Source organism: Miscanthus floridulus, chromosome 13 (genome assembly GCF_019320115.1).
Source record: "Miscanthus floridulus cultivar M001 chromosome 13, ASM1932011v1, whole genome shotgun sequence".
Taxonomy (NCBI): domain Eukaryota; kingdom Viridiplantae; phylum Streptophyta; class Magnoliopsida; order Poales; family Poaceae; genus Miscanthus; species Miscanthus floridulus.
The window spans coordinates 11,386,543-11,399,380 of NC_089592.1; positions in this window are offsets into that span (position 1 = coordinate 11,386,543).

The window sequence follows — 12,838 nt, forward strand, 5'->3', positions numbered from 1 at the left end:
TCTTCATCTTGAGTTTGATCTTGATCTTCTAATTTGAGTACCAAAAGTGTGCAAAGTACACTCCTCAATCAAATGGCCTTGTACTCATATCTTGTCATGCTTCTAGATCATTTCAAAACCAAATTTAGGTACCTCAAACACTTGTAAACATGTTTCCAACTTGAGGACCTTTCAATCAAAGTGACTCTAGATCAATCCAATACTTGTCACTTTTATGGCAGATTCTGTACTCTCCAAAGAACTAAGCATATTTCTTGAAGTACAAATCCAAATACCATCAAATTTGATGGAGATGAGCTTCACTAAGTTATCTAGCAGCCATAAAAATTTTAGCTTCATTTGATCTCATATGAACTGCCAAATTTTAATTCTTCCACTACTGCTACATGCTGAAAACTGCTGCACTATAGCTGACAAGAACCACTCCAAAACCGAAGCATTTCTTATCCAATTTTCATGAAATTTCTACAGCATCTTATACCATAAGTCTAGAGCATGTACACTAATTTTCATGCCAATCCAATAGGTTTTGATTTCTCAAACATGGCTAAGTTCACAGCTAGCTCAGATTTTGAATATAGGACAAATTTCAAGCAATTGAGCTATACTTCATCAAATATGAATCAAACTTGATACTAACTTGTTTGAATACTTCCATAAGACATATATCCATTCAAATCACTTACTAAATGTCATCTTATAAATTTATCCAACACAAATCAATCCAAACTTGATTACTAAGCAATTATCCATTCAATCATCTTATAGCAAGCAACTTTGCATATTTATCCAATTCAATCAACTCATATGCACTCAAATGAAATGATCAACAAGAGATATATCTTGGTTAGCTCATGATCATCCAATTAGCAAGCTTTATCTCAATTATTTGCAAGCCATCAAATATTCCAATAAGTTACCAACAACTTGAAATTGACACTTGTATGTTGTAGCACATTTGGACTTCACTCAATTTTCACTTGGCATTGGGTTTGGATATGCACTAAGCTTCATAACTTAATTCAACATATAATGAACAATGTGAGATCAATTGAATCAAGTCTCCAATGCTGATGGTACCTACAATCAATCATCCACTTTTTGATGGTACCCAAACAAGTTTGGGTCCTCTCAAGTTAGGAGAAACATACTTAGGCAATGCCTTAGTATGAGTAGCGGGATGTTTTGCAATAGCAACCATAGAGGTACCATTACCATCCTTTCTAAGCATATCATGATCATCAATTGAAATATGCTTAGAAATTTTACCTAGGGGACATGAATGTGCCATGTGTCCCCTTTTCCGGCATGAGTAGCACTTTCTCTTTGATTGAGCCTTCTCTTCCTTGCTCATGTGGTGCTTCTCATTGCCTTGCCTCTTATGGATTGCTTGAGCCTTCTTCTCAAGCTTGTTAGGACACTTAGAGGCAAAGTGTCCCATACTTCCACACTTGAAGCACTTGATATGAGCATAGACTTTCTTCTCATTGTCATTCTTGCTCATCATCTTGGCATCTTGAATTTGCATTGGATGCCTTGCCTTTCCACCCTTTCTTGTTTTCTTCTTCTTTATCATCAAATCATCACTATCTTCATGGTTGATCTTGATTTGCTCTTGGGGTGTCTTTTCTTGCTCAACTTATGGCTTTGGTTGAGGCTTCACTTGTTGCTTCACCAATTCCTTGGTTGGGCACATTGAGGTAAGATGACCCCAAGTGCTGCACTTGAAGCACTTGACATGCTTTAGCCTCTCTTCTTCTTTCTTCAACTTGAGCTTCTCGATGTTAGGGCAACCATTTGCAAAGTGTCCCGCTTCATGACACCGAAAGCACATGGTATGAGAGAGCTTTCTTTATTGTAGCTTCTTCATCTTTCTTTCTCTCTTCATTTCGCCCTTTGCCATCTTCTTCTTGAAGCCAAGGCCACACTTGTCACCATAGTTTCTTTGAGTCTTCAACATATGCTCAAAGGTGACTTGAGAGTTGTAGCACCTCTCTAACTTATTGCTCAATTTCTTCACTTCATTTTTGAGCTCATTGTTCTCCTTCAAAAGGTTAGTCTCACAAGACATAGAAGTAGAACAAGCATCTATATGTGAAGAGCATGGCATATCTAATAAATCATCACAAGAGGTGGATACATGCTTTTTGCCTACATCACAAGGGTTAGCAATAGTATGTGATTGATCAATTGACCCATGTGATGAGCTCTCATTATTTTTAAGTTTCTTTGTAAATATTTTAATGAGAGAAGCTTGTTTTTCTAATAATTCATCATGAGATGCAAGTAGTGTCTCATGATTCAATTTAAGCTCATCAAGTGAAGATTTATAAGCATCAAGTAATTTCTTATGATCTTCACAAGAGTTCTTTAGAAATGAGTTCTCATTTTCTAATTTTAATGTTTTAGCTTTCTCATTTTCTAAAGACATGGTCATGCTAGCAAGTCTACTAACAAGCTCATCATATGAATCAACATGATCAACCACATTATCATTTGATACCTTAGTGTCACCTTGTGACATAAAGCAATGTGGTGATGTAGATGGAGAGCTTGTAGTAGCATCATCATGGCTTGAGCATGAACCATCATCACCATCAAGTGTGCATGGGGTAGCATCATCACTTGCAACACTTGTGGCATCATCATCAACCTTGTCAAGTGAACTTGTAGTGGATTGATCATCATCATTCTCACTTGACAATGAGGTGGAGCAATCTTACACAATCACCAAATTGTGGTTATGCTCAACACACTCATGTGTCTCCTTCTTGGGCTCATCCTCCTTCTTGAATCTTCCATCATCCCATGTGGAGGAGTCACCGTAAAAGGCTTGGAGTGCTAGCCACATATCATGTGCATTCTCCAAGTCCCACACACGTCTAAAAACATCATCATGTAAAGCACATATTAGATAATAAAGAGCACGATGATCAAGTTGTAAGCAATCCTCTTGTGCTTGGGTTAGGTTGTCCTTATCCAAAGCATCACGAGAAAAACCAACAACAATGATCCACCATGCCTTGGGACCCAATTCACGGAAATGATCAAGCATATGATGTTTCCACCGTGCATAGTTTGTGCCATCAAAAATGTGTGTGTCACAAACAACCTCTAGCCCAAAGTTCACCATCCTCTCGGGTCAGTGAAGACCACAAATGAGAGACCAGGCTCCGATACCACTTGAAGGGTCGAGATGGCGGACTAGAGGGGGGGTGAATAGTCTTTTCTAAAACCTAATCACGTCTGCTAACCGATACAAATGCGGAATTAAAACTATCGGTCTAGCCAAGACTATACCCCACTATATATGTTCACTAGCACCTTGCAAAGATAACAATTATGCAACAAAGGTGCCGGGCTAGTTAGAGCTCTCCTAAACAATTCTAGGAGCAAGGTTACATAAACCTATGCCACTAGTACTTTAAGCAACAAGGGAGCTCCTACACATGCTAGTAAGCAAAAGCACAAAAGCTAACTAAGCTCACTAGCAATGCTCAATAACAAGGCAACCAATGCCTAATTAGAGAGCGCAAATACTTAGTTACACAAACTAAGCAATGTGACTAACAAGGTTACTAAAACCAAATTAGCCACGTAAAGGAGCTACTTCTATGCTACACAAGCAAGAAGGTAATTAGTAAGCTACACAAGCTATCTAATTACAAGAGCAACTACACAAGCTTAATATGTATAAAAGTAATAGCAAGCTTGTGTAATGGGGATGCAAACCAACGGGAAGAACAAGGTTGACACGATGATTTTTCTCCCGAGGTTCACGTGTTTGCCAACACGCTAGTCCCCGTTGTGTCGACCGCTCACTTGGTGGTTCGGCGGCTAATTAGCATCACCCGCTAAGCCCGCATGTCGGGCGCCGTAAGAACCTACCCCTTGAGTGAGGGTAGCTCAATGACACGCTTTACTAGAGTTGCTCTTCGCGGCTCCCGCGGGGCGAGCACAATGCCCCTCACAAGCACTTCTCCAGAGCGCCGCACAAGCTTCTTGCGCGTTTCGACGTAGACCACCACCAAGCCGTCTAGAAGGTGGCAACCTCCAAGAGTAACAAGCACGACCGGCTTGCAACTCGATCACCTAGTGCCACTCGATGCAACCTCACGATGCAATCGCACTAGAATCGCTCACTCACACAATCGAATGATCACTATCAAGTATATATGTGATGGAGGGCTCCCAAGCACTCACAAGCATGGACACTAAGTCCCTTGAGGTGCTCAACACCAGCCATGGCCGAAGGCCACTTCTATTTATAGCCCCAAGGGCTAAACTAGCCGTTACCCCTTCACTGGGCAACAGTCGGGTCGACCGGACGCTCCGGTCGAGTTGACCAGACGTTGGACCTCAATGTCCGATCGCTCGCAGACGACCACGTGTCCCGATTCCAATGGTCACTTGACCTGACCAGACACAGCAGCACTCAACTGACCAGACGCTGAACCCCCAGTGTCCGGTCATTTCCAGTAGGCTCCTGAGCATGATCGGATGCGTTCGGTCGAACGTGATCGGACACAGCCAGTGTCCGGTCACACTCCAGCTACTGCGTCACCGTATGTTAGCCAGACCAGACACAGCCTTCCAGCATCCGGTGCATTCAGATCCAGCATCCGATCAGTTGACCGACACCAGCATTTTCTCCATTCTCTTCACCCTTGCTCAAGTGTGCTAACCACAAGAATTTGCATTCGGCGCAATAGAAAATAGGCATTCCATTTTCCGAGAGAGACCCAAACCCATCTCAACCCTGCAAACACCACCTCCTTTGTAAATGTGCCAACACCACCAAGTGTACACCACCATGTGTATGTGTGTTAGCATTTTCACAATCATTTCCCAAAGGATGTTAGCCACTCAACTTGCCACGCCACTCGATCCTAGCGATAATGCAAAGTTAGATCACTGAGTGGCACTAGATGACTGATATGCAAACAAGATTGCCCCTCTTGATAGTATGGCCATCTATCCTAAACCCGGTCATAAACTTCTCTACACACCTATGACTGGTGAAATGAAATGCCCTAGGTTATACCTTTGCCTTGCGCATTCCATTCCACCTCCTTCAATGTTGATGCAACACATGCACCAACACGATCAACAATGATATGATCCACTTCATATCATCACATGATCATATTGGTTCATCGATCTTGACTCTACTTGCTCTTCACCGTTGCCATCGTCCATCGGCGCCAAGTCTTGCTCAAGCTTCACCGCCACGCGGTCCATCACTCCAAAGCCTTCGACTTGCCCTTTACGCTTGCAACCAGTCCATCAAGCCAAGTCTTGTCTTGATCTTCTCCACCTTGATCACATGACTCAATGTCATGTCTCATGTGCAATAAGCTCCTTCATCATCACATGTGTGAGCTTTACAACATCTCCAAGCCATTTTCACCTTCATGGCATATGTTGCTCACACACATGTACCTGTGGACTAATCACCCATGTATCTCACATAAACACAATTAGTCCACCTAAGTTGTCACTCAATTACCAAAACCAAACAAGGACCTTTCACCAACCACCAAGTGTATCACCTTGTACACATGTGTTAGCATATTTTTCTCAAATGTTTTCAAGGGTGTTAGCACTTTACTAGATTCTAAATGCATATGCAATGAGTTAGAGCATCTAGTGGTACTTTGATAACTGCATTTCGATACGAGTTTCACCCCTCTTAATAGTATGACTATCGATCCTAAATGTGATCACACTCACTAAGTTTCTCGATCACTTAAACCGAAAAACTCCTATCAATTTCACCTTTGCCTTGAGCTTTTTATTTTTCTCTTCCTTCTTTTCCAAGTCTAAGCACTTGATCATCATCATGGCATCACCATCATCATGTCATGATCTTCATTTGCTTCACCACTTGGAGTAGTGCTACCTATCTCATAATCACTTTGATAAACTAGGTTAGCACTTAGGGTTTCATCAATTCATCAAAACTAAACTAGAGCTTTCAATCTTCCCCTTTTTGGTAATTGATGACAACCCTTACACAAAGATATGAATTAAAATTTAATTGAATCCATGTTGCTTGCCCAAGCATATTTACTATGTGTAAAAGGATATGGACAAGTTTTATGAACCCCAAATGGTAGCAATTGCCCCCTACATATATGCTAAGAATTTGGATTGTAGCTTGCACATATGCTTAGATAGGAAATATAGGAGACAATGTCTACCAAATGATGCTAAGGTATAAAAGATGGACCTTTGAAGCGTGATACCATTCGGAGTGCACCAATATTCCATCCTTAGCACCATGAGTAACTAGACATACAAAAAAACTAGAATACCCCATGAGATCAATATTAGAAGCAAGGGTCTAGTTTTCATAATATGAGCATAAGTCTAGTTACTTAACCTATGCATGCTAGTTTTTCATTTTATCATTAAAACCTACAACTAGCATACACGGATACACCACACAAGCTTGGATATTGAAATTTAAAACTTATGCCATGCAAGCAAACATATGAAATGCACATTCAAATGCATCCACCAAGTTTATGAGCTTGCTCCCCTTACTTGTGTGCTCAAAATTTTAATTGATCCCTTACTTTGCTATATCTCTCTCACTATGTCAATTTATCTCCCTTTGTTATCTTTTCACTATCTTTGTCATATCTCTCCCCCTATGTTAATTTCTCCCCTTTTGTTATCTTTTCACTATCTTTGTATGCTATTTCTCTGCCTTTATCATCAATGACCACAACGGTTCAATTTTAAATAGATTGAGATTATCAATGCCAATCAATGGGGTGAGGATCATTTTTCCAAATTTAGTCCAATCTAGATCATTTGCCAAAGATATTTAACTCGGTTTGATCCAAGGACAAGCTTCTTCACACCTCCAAATAAGGGTTATCTTATACCATGTTGAGTTAAACACTTAGCGCTCATTTTCTAGATCAAACACTTGGTTTACAAGCTCACAAATGTGCCATATGCTACCACTAGATCAAGTTAAGCATAGAAGCAATAGTGGTACCATACAATCATCAAATTCATTTGATTTTCATGAATGAGCCTATTAAATATGAAAGATAACTAGATGCACTAATCATGTCCTTAGTAAGAATGTATGTCATGCCAATCAACTTTTACCTTGGATTGCTCGAAGGAGAGGCATGTCATTTAAGTGGGGGTGCATCAACATATATTTGAGAAATCCAATATGTTCAATTCATTTCTTAGCTTGCAAAACCTTTTCTCATCCAGTGACTTGGTGAATATATCGGCAAGTTGATCTTTGGTGCTCACACTCTCAATGCAAATGATCCCTTTTTGTTGGTGATCTCTTATAAAATGGTGGCGGACATCAATGTGCTTTGTTCTTGCATGTTGAACCAGATTGTTGGTTAACTTGATTGCACTTTCATTGTCACATAGCAATGGCACTTTCTTGAACTTGATTCCAAAGTCATTCAAGGTGGCCTTCATCCAAAGTATTTGTGCACAACAACTACCGATAGATATGTATTCGGCTTCGGTGGTTGATAATGCAATACTATTTTGCTTCTTTGAATACCATGAAACAAGTGATCTTCCCAACAATTGACATGTGCCCGAGGTGCTCTTTCTTTCAACCTTGCATCCCGCATAATCCGAGTCAGAGTAACCAACTAGCTCAAACTTTGCTCCTTTGGGATACCATAAACTAACATTTTGTGTATGCTTTAAGTACCTCAATATTCTCTTTATAGCCTTCAAATGACTTTCTCTTGGTGAGGCTTGAAATCTTGCACACATGCATACACTAAATATGACATCTGACCTTGATGCGGTCACATAGAGTAGGCTTCCAATCATATACCGATACAATTTTTGATCCACCATATTGCCACTTGTGTCACTATTTAAGTTGTCATTTGCCCCCATTGGTGTGCTAATGGCTTTGCTATCACTCATGCCAAACTTCTTGAGCATGTCTTTGATGTACTTGCCTTGACTCATAAATGTATCATTCTTCAATTGTTTGATTTGAAAACCAAGGAAATAACTTAACTCTCCAATCATGGACATTTCAAACTCATTAGTCATCATCTTTCCAAACTCTTCACAAAAATCTTGATTAGATGATTCAAAGATGATGTCATCAACATAGATTTGCAACACAAATATGTCTTTGCCAATCTTCTTGGTGAAAAGAGTGGAGTCAATCTTGCCCATCATATACCCTTTAGAGAGTAGAAAGTCCCTCAATCTCTCATACCATGCTCTATGTACTTGCTTTAAGCCATACAATACCTTCTTCAACTTATACACATGGTCAGGCTTCTTGTCATCTTTAAAACCGGAAGGTTGCTCAACATATACTTCTTCATTGATGTAACCATTGAGAAATGTACTCTTAACATCCATTTGATAGAGCTTGATGTTGTGGGTACAAGCATAGGCTAATAAGATTTTAATTGCTTCCAATCTAGAAACCGGGGCATATATTTCTCCAAAGTCAAGACCTTCAACTTGTGTATATCCTTGTGCTACCAATCTTGCTTTGTTCCTAACTACTATCCTATCTTGATCTTGCTTGTTTCTAAAGACCCATTTGGTTCCAATCACATTATATCCCTTTGGTCTCTCTACTAATTCACATACTTGATTTCTTGTGAAGTTATTTAATTCTTCATGCATAGCATTCATCCAACCAATATCCTTCAATTCTTTATCTATCTTCATTGGTTCAATAGATGATACAAAATGAGAAATTCTCATAAAATAAAGCCAATCTTGATCTAGTTTGCACACCTCTTAAAATATCACCAATAATAGTGTCCAATGGATGATCACTTGCAATATTGGTTGGTTGGAGGATTGGAACTTGATTTCTTTCACTTGCTTGATCATTGGGTTGAGATGATGCACTAGCCACTTGATCTTGTTCATTATCATGAGAGCCACTTGTACTAGCTTGATTTGTATCATCTTGCACATTTGAGTTAGAGAGCACTTGCACTTGTTCATCTTCATCATCATTCACTTGCCTAGGCCTTAATTCACCAACATCCATGTTCTTCATGGTATTTGAAAGTTGAATACCTCTAACATCTTCTAAGTTCTCATCCTCATTTTGGGAACTTTTGGTTTCATCAAATTCAACATCATGAACTTCCTCAAGAGTACCACTAACCAAATTCCAAACTCTATATGCTTTGCTAGTAGTTGAGTATCTAAGTAGAAATCCTTCATCACATTTCTTATCAAATTTGCCCAATCTAGTGCCTTTCTTCAAGATATAGCATTTACAACGAAAGACCCGAAAATATGTAATGTTGGGTTTTCTACCATTCAAGAGCTCATATGGTGTCTTCTCTTTCAATGTGTGACAATAGAGGTGGTTGCTACAATAGTAAGCCGTGTTGATAGCTTCGGCCCAAAAAGATTGACTCACATTGTACTCACTAAGCATAGACCTTGCCATATCAATGAGTGTTCTATTCTTCCTCTCAACAAGGCCATTAGATTGTGGAGTGTACTTGGCCGAGAATTGATGTCTAATTCCAAATTCATCCTATAACTCATTAATTTTAGTGTTCTTGAACTCACTACCATTGTCACTTCTAACTCTCTTGAAGATTGTTTTAAACTCATTGTGAATGCCCTTGACAAATGATTTGAAAGTCGTAAACACATTACTTTTGTCTACTAGAAAGAATACATAAGTGTATCTAGTATAATCATCCACTATCACAAAGTCATATCTGTTTCCACCAATGCTAGTGTATTGTGTTGGCCCAAACAAATCCATGTGCAATAACTCAAATGCTTTACTAGTGCTCATCATGCTTTTCTTAGGATGGGTGTTTCCATCTTGTTTGCCGGCTTGATAAGACCTACAAAGTTTATCCTTCTCAAACACAACATCTTTTAAGCCTTTAACCAAGTCATACTTAACTAATCTATTCAATTGTTTCATTCCAACATGACTAAGCCTTTTATGCTATAACCAACCCATGCTAGACTTAGTGAACAAATATGTAGATAGTTGAGCTTCACTAGCATTGAAATCAACCAAGTATAGATTCTCATATCTAAAGCCCTTGAAGATCAAGTTAGATCCATCTACACTTATGATCTCTACATCATCTACCCCAAATATGCATTTGAATCCAAGATCACACAATTGAGCCATAGATAGCAAATTGAAGTTCAAGCTCTCTACTAGCAACACATTAGATATGCTCATGTCATTGGATATTGCAATCTTACTAAGCTCTTTGACCTTGCCTTTGCTATTGTCACCAAATATGATACTATCATAACCATCATTGCCATTGATATTGATTGAGTTGAACATTCTTGCATCACTGGTCATGTGTTGAGTGCACCCACTATCAAGAATCCAATGCCTTCCTCTGGCTTTGTAATTGACCTACAGAAGAAGATCAATTCTTTTTAGGTACCCAAACTTGTTTGGGTCCTTAAAGGTTAGTGACCAAGCTCTTTGATACCCAAATGACTTTCTTCCTTGAGCCCATCCATGGTGTACTAATAAACTTAGCCTTTACACTATTTACACCCTTGGTAAGCACATAGAAAGAATTAATCTTAATTGAGGATACATTAGCATTTTTTCTCTTGTTCTTGCATTCATGCTCTTTATGATCAACTTGCTTGCAACTAGTGCAAAATCGACCATTGTTCTTCACAAAACTAGTCTTGTGAGGAGCAAAGGTCGCCTTGTCTTTCTTGGGGGTATAGCCCAATCCATCTTTGTAGAGAGAAGCTCTTTTAGCAACCCAAGCACATAAGCAAGCGATCCTCACCACCATAGGCCTTAGCCAAGGTGTGAGTGAGCTCATTAACCTCCTTCTTAAGGGTCTCATTCTCAACCATTAGTGAGACATCACAAGTGAAACCATCACTACTAGATGAGGTGGAAGTAGAAGTGCTACAAGAAGGGTTAGTGGGAGCAACAATAATAGGCTTATATAATGATTCATTAATTAAGTCACAAGTTAAGCCTACATTATATGTCTTAACATACTTCTTATTTTGCTCATCAAGCAAAGAGGAATGAACTTTTTTAAGCTTCTTGTGAGCCTTTCCAAGCTTCTCATGGGCTTCCTCAATGCATTGAGCTCATGAAAGGCTTGCTTAAGGGCTTTTAATTTCTTACACAAGCTTTTGCATTCTCTTCTCTTAATGTCGAAGTGTTCTTTAGCATCAACTAGCATGCTAAGTAGTTCATCCTTAGTTGGTTCATTATCATCACTATCACTTTCATTTTCATTTTTATTATCATGTTCCTCATCACTTCCATCATCACAAGTTTGTACCTTAGTGGTCTTAGCCATGAAGCATGATGGAGTGTCGAAGAGAGAAGGCTTCTCATTGATAGCAATGCTTGTAAGTGCCTTTTTTCTTGGTGGTCTTGTCATCATCACTATCATCATCACTTGAGGAAGCATTACTATCCCAAGTGACCACATATGAATCACCCTTCTTCTTCTTGAAGGTCATCTTGTCCTTCTTCTCTTTCTTTTCCTTCTTGTTCTTCTTCTTATTTTTCTTGTCATCATCATTGTCACTATTGTATGGGCATTGAGCAATAAGATGATCTTTGCTTCCGCAATTGAAGCACCTTCTTGACTCTTCCTTGTTCATAGATGAAGACTTCTTTCTTCTAGCACGATATCCCTTCTTCATCATGAACTTGCCAAATCTTTTGACAAAGAGAGCCATCTTCTCACCATCCATCTCATCAAAGCTCAAGTCTTTACCTTCACTTGATGATTCTTGTTTTGCTTTGACCTTGGATGATGTGGCCTTGAATGCCACACTCTTCTTCTTGTTATCCTTCTTCTCCTTCTTTTTTCTCTTCTCATCATCATCTCTATAAGCATCATCGATCATGATATCTCCCAAGATTTGGTTTGGTGTCATTGTGTCCAAACCAGTCCTCACTAGCAAGGTGACCAACATGCCAAATCTTGTGGGTAAGCATTTCAAGAACTTATGAGAGAAGTCATTGTCCTCCACCTTCTCACCAAGTGCTTTGAGATCATTGATAAGCACTTCCATCTAATAGAACATGTCCGGCACACTCTTATCTTCCTTCATCTTAAAGCTAGCAAATTTCTCCTTGAGAATGTATGCCTTTGCACCCTTCATTGCCTTGGTGCCCTCGAATAATTCTTCCAATTTCTTCCAAGTGTCATGAGACATCTCAATGTTTTTTATTTGCTCAAATGTTCTCTCATCAATTGCATCATGAATGGCACTTAGAGCAATATCATTGTTTTAGAGAAGCACTTCTTTAGTCGCGGTGGGATTCTCCAAATTGACAATCTCAATTTAGGTTTCTACCACTTTCTACACCCTTCTATTGATTGACTTGATATGTGTTATCATCTTGGACTTCCAATATAGATAATTTATGCCATCAAATTGGGGTGGCTTCTTGGTGTTGTTGATTTGAGCCATTTTGACACCGAAGGTTGTTAAGCCTTAAATCACGGTGACCTGGCTCCGATACCACTTGAAAGGTCCTAATAGATAGAGGGGGTGAATAGCCTATTAAGAATTTCTACAACAACACTTAGCAAACCGGTTAGACAAATCTGAGGTGAAATGAGTGTTGTACTAGCCTACTAAAAAAGCAAGCCACCTACCATAATTCTAGTTTCTATAGTCTCTATCCACATAATGGCTATGTCACTACACTAAGTTAGTGTGCTCTCAAAGGCTAACTAAGAGCCATACTAACCAAACTAACAAGCTCTCACGACTAGCTACACTAAAGAGCTTGACAACTAGTTTATGGTAATATGAAGAGAGAGAGCAAGATGGTTATACCGCCGAGTCGAGAAAT